General features: G+C 47.8%; 1 protein-coding gene across 2 annotated transcripts in view; it reads left to right on the top strand.

Annotated features, from left to right (window-relative positions):
- The first annotated feature begins 1,221 nt into the window (after nt 1–1,221).
- The window catches only part of IGSF21 (immunoglobin superfamily member 21), a 252,342-nt gene continuing 241,134 nt past the window's right edge, over nt 1,222–12,429 (top strand). For both annotated transcript variants that reach the window (XM_039355070.1, XM_039355069.1), the window contains exons 1-2: nt 1,222–1,281; nt 3,837–3,945. The gene's annotated coding sequence lies outside the window, so the exon portion shown is untranslated. The remainder of the gene's footprint in view (nt 1,282–3,836; nt 3,946–12,429) is intronic.

Raw genomic sequence — 12,429 nt, 5'->3', positions numbered from 1 at the left:
TGATTGATCCACCCTTCCCTCTCCTCGGGGGTGTTGACTTCCCCCTGATTGGGCCTTAATTAAAATGATGGATGTCTCTTCCAGGGATCTGAAGCGCCTTGGCTAACTTTGCAAGACACCCGTCCAACTTTGCATCGGAGCAGACCTGGTGGATGATGCCAGGCTGAGTGTCGTCTTCCCGGCTCTCCTTCTCGAGCTTGGTACACCAAAGACCATGTGCCCCATCAGAGGAGGCTCTTTTGAGAGTCTCAGATTGTGGCTTAAACGGCACCCTTTTCCTGTTTCTCGTAGTACAATCGTTTCCCAAGGGAATTATCGTAGTGCAATCAGCTAAACCTCCACTTACGTCCACGGCAAGGGCTAGAATCCCTGCTTTTTATAACCAGACTTGCACATGAGAGCTTCTGCATCCCGCAGCGTTACTCAGGTAGACTGCCTCGGGACGCGGAGGCTCCACTTCGCGCTCCCTCCAGGCTCGCCAGCCGGCGGCTCTCGGCTTGCGCGCAACCCGCCCGGCTGCCCAGGGGGAAAAGAGGAGAGGACGAAGCGCGCGCCGGAGGGCTGGGAATGAATGGGTGGGTGGGCGGGCTTCGGGGCCGCCGCCCCCGCTCGCCTTGCCGCGGGGAGAGTCCGCCTGGCCGGAGCGCCCTGTCCTGCTTGCCCGCTCGCTCGCTCGCCTTAGCGCAGTGTTTCTCAACCTGGACCATTTTAAGGCATGTGGACTTCAACTCCCAGAATTCCACAGCCAGCGTTGCTGGCTGTGGAATTCTGGGAGTTGAAGTCCACATGCCTTAAAATGGTCCAGGTTGAGAAACACTGCCCGGGGCTTAGCGCTTTCCGCGCCTTCGCGAGGCGAGCGGGGCCAGCCGCCGTCTCCAACCCGCCCGCGCCCCCGCCGGAGAAGGCGGCGGGTCCGGCGTGGGCAAAAGACCCCGGACCCTCCCTGGCGCCTTGGCAGCAGCAGCAGCAGCAGCAGGAGCCCCCTGCTCCGCAGCCGAAGAGGCCAACAACGCCTCCCACAGCCCCGGCGGCTCCCCTGGGCAGGGCGCGTAAAGTCGGCTCCTCGCCGCGCCCTCCGGAGAGGCGCCCGCGGAGAAGCCGGCTGGGGCTGCTGAGGAGAGGAGGGGGGGGGGGAGTCGCGAGGACTTCCCAGACCTCCTGCCCCCCCCCGGCCCCTCCCCTCCCCTCCGTCCCCTCGCCCGCTTGTCCGGCGCGCGCAGGTGGCCGCCCACCACGCCTGCGCCCTCGCGCGCCTCCCGTGAGGGGAAGCCTTGGCGCCAGGTGAGGGGGAGGCTCGGCGCCCTTCCCACGCGGAGAGGGTCCGCCCGGTGCCGGTGACGAAGAGGCGGCCGGGGGCTTTGGGTGCCTTTCGCTCCCGGGGCCTCGGAGTGGGAAAGGGGACCCCAAAACCCGGAGCCAAAGGGGCCGCCCCCCCCCTTTGCCCAGCCTCGCTTCTCCGCGGACCCCTCAGCGACCCAACTTTGCGCACGCGCGCGGGGCTCTGAGAGGGTGGGTGGGCGTCCCCAAGAGGGGCAGCGAGGCATCCTTGGCCTCTTCGGCTGCGGAGCATGGGACTCTGACGCCTCTCCCGGCTGCCTCCTCCTCTTCCTCCTGCTGCTGCTCCTGCCAAGGTGCCAGGGCCTTCCTGGGGCTTTGGAAGGAGGAGACTCCGAAGCCCCTTCCCACTCTCAGGCCCACCTGTTCCTCCCCCCCTTCCTATGCCAGTTAAGAAGAGGTGGCCGGGGTTTTGGATGCAATTTCGGGCCCCAAACTTTTGGGGGCTCCCACCTTTTAGGGGTCCCAGTTTTGTGGGTCCAAAGGCGCCCAGGGCCCCACGGTGGCCCTCTGTGGCCTCCATTTTAAGTGCAGAAAAACCTGACAGAAAGTTGAGGTAGGAAGCAGCTACAGAAGGGCCCAGCTCCTCCTCCTCCTCCTAAACTATATCCCAGGGCTGGGAGATGGGCTGGGGCCACAAAGGCCATCTAGTCCACCCCCACCCCCACGTCGGGTGCAAGACCCACGGGTTGAGCCCTAGGACCCCGATTGTGCAAAATATTTCTTCACGCTTAGCAGGGGCTCCTCCTGATTGTGCAAAATATTTCTTCACGCTTAGCACAGGCTCCTCCTGATTGTGCAAAATATTTCTTAAGGCTTAGCACGGGCTCCTCCTGTTTGCTTCCAAATCTCCTTCTTGGTTGAAATGAGTAATTTCTCCCCCCCCCTCCATCCTCCCCCCCCCACATTTGGCTTGACAGCTCAAGACCTGCCTCTTTATGGCCGGCTATAAATTTTTAGCGATACCCTCGTACAGATCGTGATAACTTTACCACCGCTGCCATAATTTCAAATTTTGCTCTTAATTTGATTAAGCGGGGGGGGGTGAGCGATTAAGTGCTTAGGAAGGGATTAATTAAGGGGCCCTGCTCTTTGCAGGCGAGCAAAGAGGGCGATGCGTTCCCTGCCTTTGAGGGTGGGGGGTCTCCGGGGGTTTTGAAAGATCCCCCTTTCAAGAAAACCGTCACCCCAGCTGTTTTGCTGCTGGCCGAAGGCAGATTACCCTGATAACTTGTGTTGGCAACTAATGCCTTTTTTTTTTATCTTGTTCATCACAAGGAAGCATCTAGCTTGGCTAACAGGATACCATCCTGGGAATACTTGGAGGGAAAAAAATTCTCATTTTCTCAAGTCTGTATCTCTCCTCTGGATCTGGGCAGTGCTATTTTTGGCTGCATCTGAAATCCAGACAGGTTTTTGTGCTTTTGAGATCCCACATCAAATTCCTCCTTCTCTGAGGTCTTCCGCTCTGATCATCCTCAGCGAGGGATGTTGGTGGTGTAGTCCAAAACACACCGAGGGTTGGCTAGAGATAGGCTATGTAGTCCAAAATATTGGAAGGATGCTTAGCTGGGAGAAATGGCACACAAGAGTTCAGAAAGCCCCCCCCCCTATGATTATTGCTCACAGAAAGCCTGACGGGCCAAAATTATCTTTATTTATTTTATTTATGAGACTTATATACTACTTTAAGTGCAAGCACTCTCTAAGCGGTGTACACCAGTAAGTAATGTATATATATATTTACATTGCCCCCAACAATCTGGGTCCTCATTTTACCTACCCCGGAAGGATGGAAGGCTGAGTCAACCTTGAGCAGGTGAGATTTGAACCGCTGACCTGCTGAACACAGTCAGTACTGCCTGCAGTACTGCACTCTAACTGCTGCGCCACCTCTTGATTTGAGACTCGTGTTTTAGCCTGCCCAAGTGTTGGGGAGCATTTTTGTCTCTCCCCCCCCCCCCATGGATTCTTATGTCAGGCATAAAACGAGCACGGACCGGTCACAGACCTCATTGTGCCAATTGGGGATAAAATCGGCTTTCCGGTGACCTTTTTCTTTCCTTATCTGTTTCTGCCAAATTGGGCGGAAAGTCTGCCCTTTGAATGCCAGAGGTTTTGGAGCGGAGGTGTAACCGAACTGTTGAGGACTTAAAAGGGTTTAAAAGTGGAGTTGAAGGCCAGGGTGGCAGGCTCTGGATCTGGAGTGTTCTATCCTTAAGATCTGTCTGGCTGCTTCTGTTCCCCGGGAGAACACATTTAAGAAAAGAAGTCATATTTTATTGCTGTTTATTTTCCTGTTCCTCCCCTTCCCTCTCTTCCTCCTCCTCTTTTCCTTCTCTCTTTCCTTCTTCTCTTCCTTTTCTTTCTGTTCCTTCTTTCCTCTCCTCCTTTTTCTCTTCTCCCTCCCTCCTTCCCTCTGAACCTCATTCTCATTCACATCCTTTTTCTTCTCTTTTTTGTATTTTAATCTCATTTTCCTTTCCTCTGCCTCTGAATAGGCCCTGATGAACTGCATCAGAGAAGACCCATTGTGTCTGCTGAGTCCAAGGAAGGAATTTTCCTACAACATTTAGGCTCTTTTCCTGGACGGCCCTCAACTCTCACCAGGTAGGAGAGAATTAGCAACTGGGGCTCCTTCCCCAGACCTTTGAAACACCATGTTTAAATTAACAATGAAAGAAGCCACCTAAACAATACCTTCTCTTTTCAATGGATGCTTTTGTGAACTTGTAAATCCTACCTCTCTACCTCTTCCGCAGAAACTGAATTTTCTGTTCAACAGCCTTCTGGGGCCTTCAGATACAGTATTTTTTGCACCAAGTTTCTTCCTCTATCCTGCCTGCGTGTGGCGCTGTACTGTGAGCAAAGCTGTGCCTGGCTTTCCTCCTCTTACAGGGTGGGGTGGGGTGGGGGTGGGGGTGGGAGATACCCCAGAGGAGAAATAGGCAGAAATTATTAGTCTAATTACACTTCCCTGATGCCGTTGACCTCAGCTGTATGGCAAGCGCGTCGATCAAAGCTGCAATCGCCCCCAACATTATTGGAGTTTTAATAAGAGTTAATTGGCGAGAGCCACTCTAAGCTGGAGCCTCAGCCTGGGCTCCGGAGTTCCATTGGATGGATGGGAAGAGAGGAGGCTACAGTAATATTGATGTTATTAAAGGTAGTTAGCTTCTAGAAGTGTGTCTGTACTTCGGCGGCTACGAGAAAAATCTGCCTTGGGAGCGAATCTTGGCTTTCATTTCTCCTGCAAAGGGAGAAAATTAACGTGGTTTATTTCAACATCTGGCCATCTCTTTTGTCTTTCCCCTTCCTTGCTGCGAAGGAAGAAAAAAACCTTCATCTATCTTCATGACGTGATAGGACCTTTATTCAAATATTTTGGATTTTTTCCCCCTTCCTGTGCGTTTAAAATCAGAAGGGGGAGGGACACCAACGTTTTGGGTGATTCTTGCAGAAATCTGAAAGGAGTGGGCACCATTTGCTGACGGCGGTAATTTCCGGATGTTTGGGATTACAGCTCCCATTATCCTCACAAATCTGGGTGGGGTGGTTGTTCCATACAGAGCCTGAGAGAGGCTGTTATTCTTCAGAATTTCCTTGGATGGGAATTTTTTTTTTTTTATTGAAAAGTTTTACAAAAGTTTACAATAAAACGACCCCAAACCCCCCCAGTCCCTCCCCCTCCCACACTTCCCAGAGCTGAATACAGGGTTACAAATATGACAATCATAACCTAAATAACATTAACCGACTATATAAAAACCAAATCCGTAATACACTTTAACTCCCTTTTAACAAAAATAAACAAATTCTAAATAAGCATAATACATAAACAAATTAATATCCTAATTCTTAAACAATACGATATAATAAAAATTCCACTATAATAAACTATTGATAATAATAATGATAATAATACTAGTAATAATAATAATAATACTCATTATTCAAAAAGTAAATGAAACTTTTTATTCCCATATTTATTTTGAATATAGTCTATCCATCTTCTCCAAATCGAAATATATCTTTCTTGTGAATGGTTCTTCAAATAAGCAGAAATTTTCACTATTTCTGCTAAATTAGACACCTGGAGAGTCCATTCTTCCATAGTGGGCAAAGAATATTTCTTCCAATATTGCCCGACCAATAATCTTACAGCTGTTATAAGATTCAACTTGGATGGGAATTTTTAAGGCAAGGGTGTCAGCTGTCCGGTCCAGAAAAAAGAACTCCTGCGACATTATTTTACCAAGAATGTAAAACTTCCCTGAATAAACCACATTTCCCTCCGGACCCATCCAGAACGTCCACCATTCCCTTGATAAAAGGTAGAAAAGTACTTTCAGCAGCTATGGGCACCTGGGGGGGGGGGTCTTCCCCATTTTACTGAACTGCATCGAGTCCTCGGCTTAACTACCCTGGGATGCTTCAACCGTCATAAATGTGAACTTGCGACGGATTTAATGACAGCTCAGATCAGGCTTGCAAGTGGGGTATCTTTTGAAGGCGCTGCTTATGTTTCTTTTCTCAAGTGCAAAATTGTTAGAAGGCTTTTGAGAGGAAGGCTAGAGATGACCAGCAAAAGACACTCCAATTTGGGGTGGAAACAGGTATTTCTCTTCCAGGGTTATCAAAAAGCTACGACGAGTCTGACTTTTTCCTAAATTGCTGTATCTCTAAAAACTAGGTGAGTTTTTAAGAGCGTAGCAGCGTCATAACCACAGACCTGGGGTCTGTAAGCTTGTCAACTTTAAGACCTGTGGACTTCAATTCTGGGAGTTGAAGTCCACAGGTCTTAAAGTTGACAAATTTGGATACTCCTGAGGTAAAACATGAGGTAAATATTGTTCCTGATTCTTTCTCTTGCTGGGTTCAGTTACATGCCCGTGTCTTCTTTCTTTCTTTGTTTTTTTTTCCCCTGCAGTTTTTTTTAGCTTTCCACATAAAAGACACACAATCTCTCAGACACATATCTTTGAGCATAAATCATGCCGTTCCCCAGACATTTCTGATCCTTTATCTTGCTGCTTAATGAGATTAATTATATTAGAGATTTATGTCTCCTTGGTGGCATTTTGTAACTTTTGGCCAGAAAACCCCGGGAACCTTTATTTAATTATTTTAATTTTTTTCCCTCTTCTGCTTGAGCATAGCTTCAGAGGGGAGAAGATGGTGACAATTTCCCACAAGTAATGCATGAGGAATATCTATGGAGATTCCCAGTCATCGGTGGTCCCAAAGATGCTTTTTTTTTTTCACGAGGCAACTGGACTTCCTTTTTTTTCTTTGAAGACGTTTCGCTTCTCCTGCGAGAAGCTTCTTCAGCTCTGACTGGATGGTGGGGAAATGGAAAGATTGATATTCCTGGTCATTTGTGTCCTTGAGTCGTTGAGGCCACTTGGAGGTTTATCTGTGTCCTCAGGGTCACCTGAGTGGTGCAAATGGGTGTGGATCCATCTTCCTTTCAACAGTTCCAAGAAGGCTCCACGCCCATTTGCACCGCTCAGGTGACCCTGAGGACACAGATAAATCTCCAAGTGGCCTCAACGACTTTAAAAGAATGCAAATGACCAGCTATCTGCAAGGAGTATAAATCCTTCCATTTCCCCACCATCCGGTCAGAGCTGAAGAAGCTTCTTGGAGGGGAAGCGAAACGTCTTCAAAGAAAAACAAAGTCCACTTGCCTCTTGGAAAAAGCACCTTTGGGATAATGCATCCTAGCTGATGGAGCCTCCTTATTCCGAAGCAGTCTATCTTCTTGCAGTTTAGCAGAACATAAAGCTGTGATTCTTTGTTCCGTGTATAGATTTCCCGCTGGGGCCAGCATCTCTTAACTTTTAGCCATATTTGGGATTTGGAGAATATATCCAGAGCATTCATTTAGGGACCGTGGGGGGGAAAAAAAGGTCGTAAAATCAGGCAGGATTCATTTTAGCAACCTCCTTGCATAGACACAGAAATTCTGGTCCCGCTTGTGGACGTAAATCTCCTCAAACACATACCTGCAGAGGCAAAAAAGCTTTGGGTGTGAGTTATGCCAATGTTTTTAGTTACCCAAGTGCAACCTTATCGAATTCAGCCTCCGCTAATGCCGTTGCGTTCTCCTTCCAGTATATGACTTTTCCCCCATAAATTGATTAAATTACCTCTTGAAAAGTTGATACGCCGCCTTATCGGCTACCCTTTTTCCGGCTGTCTCTGTCCCTCCCCAGTTTCTCCCCCTCTCCCCATAAGCTTCTCCTGGTTCCTGCTTTTATCTGTTCTTAATGGAGCTTCACATTAATCGATCAGTTTAGTTGTGCTCCTGACGTTCCCGCCGATACGATCACAGCCAAGTGCGCTTAAAATTCAGACCTTGCGCCGGCTAGCTCTCGGAAGCAGATTGGGTGTCTTCCAGAAAAGGCCGTATCTCTTAGTAAGAATCTCTGTTTGGGAATGTCACAACCGCAAGGATGAAGGAGCTAGGATTGGCCCAGAGGAAAGTTTAATGCGAGAATTACATTTAAGGACCTTGGCTAAATGGGGCCGGGCTTGGGAAGACCCCTGAAATGGCCACGTTACCTCTTTTAAGGCAGGGGTCTTCAAACTTGGCCCTTTTAGGACTTGTGGACTTCAACTCCCAGAATTCCTCAGCCAGTGTTCCTGGCTGAGGAATTCTGGGAGTTGAAGTCCACAAGCAGGGGTCTTCAAAGTCGGCCCTTTTAGGACTTGTGGACTTCAACTCCCAGAATTCCTCAGCCAGCGTTCCACAAGTCCTAAAAGGGCCAAATTTGAAGACCGCTGTTTTAAGGAGAGCACAAGGCTCCTTATGCAACGGCACTGATTGCAGTTATTTAAAATAGCAGCTTGTCCTCAATTTATAAACGTTGGGCGTTTGAAGTTACAATAGCACTGGAAAAGAGGACTTAGAATCATTTTTCACACTTGCAGCATCCCAGTGGTCTCAAAATTCAGATGCTCGGCCACTGTCTCATATTTACGACAGTTTGGCGGTGTCCCCCGTGTCTATCTTTTGTGATCTTCTGACACACAAAGTCAATGGGGGAAGCTGAATTCATTTAACAACTGTGTTGCTAACAACTGCAGTGATCCCCTTAACAACGGAGGCAGGAAAGGTCGTAAAATGAGGCAAAATGTTTCCCTTAGCAACAGAAATTACAGTTATCTTGGGCTCAATTGTAGTCATAAGTAGAGGACTGTCTGTAGGCTGCCTTAGGACGGAGAGAGGCATCTCTGTGACCCCTTCAGTTTACTTTTTCTGTTTGTTTTTTTTCCTCATTCCTGCAAACATCTTTGTCTTTTTATTGCTTTGCATCTGAGTTCCGTGTTGCTTTTCACTGACTAACTTTCCTAAAGATGAAACGGTAAGCTGTTTCTACAATGATGATGATTATTATTGTGGCATTTTTATAAGAGCTTTAATTTGCAAAGCCACCCAGGGAATATCTATCTATATTTTTTGCAAGGAATTGTGCGGGCTTAATGAATCAGATCCATCTAAAGCAGTACAGCATCACCTGTGTAGTATCGCAGATGGAGAGTTGCACCCACCTTCCTGGGGGTCTCCCCCGGCCAGCCCCCTCATTGTTTTCTGCTAAGACCTGGGCAGAAGATGGGCAGAAACTCACCTTTTTCAAACAATCACCTGTAGGAAAGTCCATTGTGGTCAAAGGACCACAGCAGAGCAAAGCATCCAAGCTTTAATTTTGATTCCTGAATGCAGGATGTTTTATTCATGATGTCTAAGTTTGGCTCTAACAAATCTTGGTCTATATATAACACAGTTAATCATTGTTGACTCCTCAAGGGGGCTCGGATCCCTGATTAGCCATGCCAAAAGGTGTGTGTGTGTGTGTGTGTGTGTGTGTGTGTGTGTGTGTGTGTTTAAAACCCTCTTTGGAAGCCACATGCTTTTATCAGGTTGTTTCAGGATTGAATATACAGAGAAGGTGCAAAGGTTGTGCAACTGGAAGCTGAAAAGTTCATATGCACAGTTGGGTGAAAATACAGACAAAATGGGTGCTGTCTAGAAATATCCAGTTATGGCAGACTTTTTTTAAAGTCCAGCTAACCCTCGCTGAACTGGTGTGTTTTGGGGAGTTATGGAAATATATTTTTATGGGTGCGACCTTGAGTTAACTGTGATGACTCCCCCAGATACCTCTTCAGAGGTCAGCTCAGGGGAGGGTGAACCATATCAGGAGGGGAGTCGGTCAGTGGCTCCTATCAGCCCTCTGAGAGGGATTTGGCCGAAGTGCAGCTGCAGCAGGACAGCCCTGAGGCTTCAGGTGGGGAAAGCATGTGATGAGGAAGAGGAACTGCCTTCTGCACCTGATCCAAGAACAGGTAGGGCAGAGAAAAGGCAGGAGCAGAGGAGGTCAGCCAGATTACTTGTGAGTAATCCTCACCCTTCTCTATGGGCTGCACCAGAAGCTGGCTATATAGCACAGCAGACAGAGGGAGGCGATGTTGGGAACAGTGTGTTTGTTTCCTGGTTGCTATGATTCCTGTCTCGCTTTGGATTCACACCTTGACTTGGCTGGTGCCTTGTCGACTTTTCTTGCCTCATGAACTCTCTTGTGTTGTGGATTTGCTTGGTGGCTTTGTTTTGATTAAAAAACTTTTAAGTGCCTTGTGGACTCATTGTACTAGCATTTGTCTGCTCGTGGCTGGACTTAATTGGGACAGTTCTGGGGTTTTGGTGAATGGAGTTGCTGGGAAATATTAATAAGCTCACTAAACCACAGTTACTTGTGTGAGTGAGTAGGACAGTGCAGTTGTGTAGAAAAGTGCTAAATAAGTTCCTGGCCTGGATGTTGCATTAGTGCTTGCTCATACTAAACTGCCACAGCATCCCTGCTGTCACAACACCAAAACTGGCAACTGGCATGTATTTATGGGGAAACAATGGCTGGAAACTGATCAAAGAGAGAAGCAATCTGGAATTAAGGAGAAACTTCCTGACAGTTGGATCAATTAACTAGTGGAACAGCTTTGCCTTCAGCAATTGTGGACGTTCCATCACTGGAGGTTTTTAAGAAGAGGCTGGATAGTCACCTGTCTGAAATGGTATAGGTTCTCCTGCTTGAGCAGGGGGCTGGACTAGAAGACCTCCAAGGTCCTTTCTATTCTATTCTATTCTATTCTATTCTATTCTATTCTATTCTATTCTACTCTACTCTACTCTACTCTACTCTACTCTACTTTATTATGATGGTTGCAGCATTGTCATTTGTGACTTTTTGTTTCCAGCAAGCAAAGTCAGTGGGGAAAGCTGGATTCACTTAATGACTGGGTGACTCATTTAATGACCATTTGCTTAACACCCGCAGTGATAAAGCTGGTAAAACCAGGTGTGACTCAACTGTATCACTTCATGGCAGTAGCTCCAGTCCCAATGGTGCTTGAGGTTCAAGGGCTACCTGTATGGATTGGGGAACAACATATTCGAATTGTGTCATTACAATTGTGCTAGGTAACAACACAGTTTGAAAGCCTCGTTCCCCAACCCACGCAGGTAGTCCTTGATTTAAACCTTCTTCTCTTCTTCTCTTCCTGGCTCGGCAGCTCCGTTCCACCTTATTTCCTCCTTGGATCTTATTAGCTGTGTTTACAGGGCTGGGATGTGGACCGATTAATTTTTAATGGCTCGGCTTATTGCATGTTTGAATGGTTTATTGAGTAATTCCCACACCTTAAGATTAATTCCCCCTTGAGTTTGGGAGGGCTGGTCGGCACCTCATTAATCAGCCTTTCCTGACACCTGGAGGGGAGGGATCAATCCATTGCCCCTGTCAGGCAAAGGTATGTTTAAAAAACTCAGGTGCGACCAGGTGAAGGAGTAGTTAAACTCTGGCAGGAACCACACGCATTGGAGGTGGTGTGGCTGCCACAGGCACCTTTCTCCACGCTCCAGGTATGAATTCTGGGGATTTACAGGAGACAGGGGTTCTAGATGAGGCGCAGATGAGTTGCACACAGGTAGCTGAGCTCACACTTACAGAAAAAGCTGCTTGCATTTGCACGATTACGGCTGTTCTCCAACATGCCTTCCGTTGCAACACCTGGCTAATTTTAAACTAGGCTGTACAGTTCCCCTACATCAGTGGTTCTCAACCTTTTTAATGCCGCAACCCCCCCCAACCGGTCGTAAGTCGAGGACTACTCAACTGGTCATAAGTCGAGGACTACTCAACGGGTGCAGCACCGTTTGCAGAATGGGACTTTTGGCGGGCTCAGCAGGGCAGAGACAGCCTGGACAATTCCTATTGGCTTTTGAAAGCCAATAGAATTAGACTCTATTCAAGAGAGTCTATTCTATTGGCTTTCAAAAGCCAATAGAATAAAAGGGAGTAGCACAGCTAAGGAAAAGGGGGGAAAAATGGCAGACTGTGTTGTTTGGCGACCCCCGTGAAATGGTCGTTCGACCCCAAATGGGGTCCCGACCCACAGGTTGAGAACCACTGCCCTACATGGTAGAACTAGGTTAAACATGTTGTATGCGGACCAAGCCCGCGTGCTGCCATTAAGCTGGTTTAATCAGGGTTTAAACCAACCTGGACCATAATCCACTTAAGGATTTTTTTGTGTGGCATTGCTGTTCAATTTCTTGATGTTGGAGCGGATCTCAGCCAATAACAAAAGGCTTGTGCTACTCCAGTGGAGGGCCCTTCTTGGCATTTGACGCCTCTCTCTTGCAAGCTGGGAAAAAGCCAGTACTTTTGATGTGTGGTTAATAACCAGAGAATTTTAAATCCTCAGGGATTTTGCTGCACAAAATCAGACGTACTTCCACTGACCGAGGCAGTTTACCTTGAAGATAACACCAGGGTGGCGGTGATTGGGTGCAAGGTGCTTGTATGTCAGTCTCAGATGTAGGATTGGATGCAACACCCCCCCCCCAAACCCAATCAATAATCTCTTTTTATGCTTCCATAAAGCTCTCTTTTTGAGGTCCAGAAAGAGTTGCCTTCAATTTTGGCTGCAAAAACAAGCTGGCGCTTCCTTAGCAGACCGCACATTTTTGTTTTGCAGGAGTTTATTAACTCATCTTGATGGGCCCAGGTGGGTGTCCAGAAGTACCTCTGT

Source organism: Crotalus tigris, unplaced genomic scaffold (assembly GCF_016545835.1).
Source record: "Crotalus tigris isolate CLP2741 ecotype Arizona unplaced genomic scaffold, ASM1654583v1 scf7180000018590.67127310178:1205815, whole genome shotgun sequence".
In the NCBI taxonomy this organism is placed as follows: domain Eukaryota; kingdom Metazoa; phylum Chordata; class Lepidosauria; order Squamata; family Viperidae; genus Crotalus; species Crotalus tigris.
The sequence above is the reverse complement of the archived record's forward strand: the minus strand, read 5'-3'. Positions and strand labels throughout refer to the sequence as shown.